The sequence below is a fragment of the Salvelinus fontinalis genome, chromosome 30, assembly GCF_029448725.1.
Source record: "Salvelinus fontinalis isolate EN_2023a chromosome 30, ASM2944872v1, whole genome shotgun sequence".
Taxonomy (NCBI): domain Eukaryota; kingdom Metazoa; phylum Chordata; class Actinopteri; order Salmoniformes; family Salmonidae; genus Salvelinus; species Salvelinus fontinalis.
The window spans coordinates 34,365,756-34,367,991 of record NC_074694.1 but is presented as its reverse complement, the minus strand read 5'-3'; positions in this window follow the sequence as shown (position 1 = coordinate 34,367,991).

The following is a 2,236-nucleotide window of genomic DNA, read 5'->3' as shown; positions in this document are numbered from 1 at the left end:
TTTTTGACGTTCATTTTTCTAAATGGCACCCTATTCCCTAGTGTACTACTTTTAACAAGAGCCCTATGTAGGGAACAGGGTGGTATTTGGGACAGTGTATTTCTCTGCTGCGCGTCGACTCTATGGTTGTAATGATCTCTCTAGTGTGCCAATGCAGATTTTGTTGTGGTTCTGAATGTTGACGAGCTGATTGATGTGTAATGTCTTGTATCGATGAACTGATTGATTTGTTATGTTTTGCATTGAGGAAAACAGCAACTTTTCAGCTGTTATATCAATGAAATATTACTCAAAATCTATGTTCTAAATTATGTGAGGGTTTATTGTAGATTTGTGATGGATGCGTAAAATGGTTTATTTTAGTTGTTTTTATGTATTTTTCTAAACAAATGTATTACTGGCAGCTGTGTGTTGGTATCTGGTTGGTATGGACTATTTACCATCAGCAGTGTATGTGAGTGTTGTGAGAAGTTGGATAGAAAAATTTGCTGATGTGTGATCAGGACTTTGAAAACACATCTTATCATCGGCACAGTGAACGGTACATGTCAGTATGAGGATTAGCAGGTGTCTCTCCTCTCTTTATTAACCTGAGTGTAAGTCTCTCTCTCTCTCTCTCTCTCGCTCTCTCTCTCTCTCTCTCTCGCTCTCTCGCTCTCTCGCTCTCTCTCTCTCTCTCTCTCTCTCTCTCTCTCTCTCTCGCTCTCGCTCTCGCTCTCGCTCTCGCTCTCGCTCTCTCTCTCTCTCTCTCTCGCTCTCTCTCGCTCTCTCTCTCAATGTGTGTGTACCATCATTGTGTGTGTGTGTGTAATGTTTTCTGCCACCGCATGACATGGGCAGAGAGGTATGCACTTTCCATTGTGAATGTGTACACAATATCACAGCCAATCACGACACTAGCGGGTAAGTAATACTGTCAAACAGTGTCATTCCAAAGTGCTCAGGGCAAGCAAATTGGCATGTCCCACTAGTGATCAGCAGAGTTGTAGTGACATATTTAGAGATTTAGAGATATCTATCTATTATTTTGAATGCTAGAAAGTTAAGTATGTCATATTTTGTATACAAATGTATTTCTTTATTGCAAATATGTGTCGCTAAGATTTATGTAATTGCTGCTACCGCCTTAAAATAATTCATTACAAAGGTATAGAAGGACCTCGAGCATTCACACCAGTGGAAACTGTAATTGGAGGAGGGTCTATATTAAAGAATATTATTAGCTAATCACAGCCTTTTAGTATGTCATCAACTTGAGGATCCTATTGTTCATTTGGTCTGTCTAAATAATAAGTGTCCTTGGTGTTACTCTGTTTAAATGAAGGTAACTTACATTGTGAGCAAAATTATTAATCATATCACTTTATGAGCAATCATTTTTAAAGGGTTAATGACCTTAGAGTTGAGCATCTGTGGCCTCAATTTATGAAAATCCTCAATAACCCACAATGTGTCATTGGTGTTACGATCATTAGTGTTACTTACTAATCCTACTGGTGGCACAATGCTATCATAATGGTAAAACATATTTAAAATCATTAAGCTGCCATAGTAGTTGATTAAGAATGGGAAGATATACCCACATTTCAAGACCTTCCCCTTTTCACCTTTCTAAGTACACAAAAAAGCATGTACAGTAATCCAACATGTACATTTTGAAATGTAATAGTTGAATGTCCTAACATACTGAGCTGTCAAAAGGTGTTAAAAAAGCTTATTCTTTATCATCTTGTTGATCATGGTGACTGTCTCCTGGTAGAGGTGCTTCTAGGGAATCAGACATCAGACTTCGGTAATGTGTTGCTTCCCCTTTAGAGAGCTGGGAGAGATAACACAGAGAGAGAGAGAGAGAAATAGAAAGAGAGAGTGATAGAAAGAGAGAGTCAAGGAGTGAAAAAGTGATGCGAAAGGATATTGTGACACATTGAGAAGGTGAGATCACAGCAAAACAGATTAAAAACAGAGAGAGAGAGAGAGGAATTGATTGATGCGAGGGACAGATAGAGGTAGAGCTAGGGGAGAATGTGTGGGGCTAAGAGGAGTCTATATCTGTATGTGTGAGTAATGCAGGGTGATCAGAGTGAGGCATGCTGGGGGTAGGATTACAGGCCTTATAAGGCCCCTGTGCCATCCATTCCCGTCTCCGTCTCTGCTCCACTCAGCTATTCTTGTCCCGTCTGTCCCTTACCCTCAACTAAGGCAAGACCTCTCTGACAACACTTTTATACACATTTTA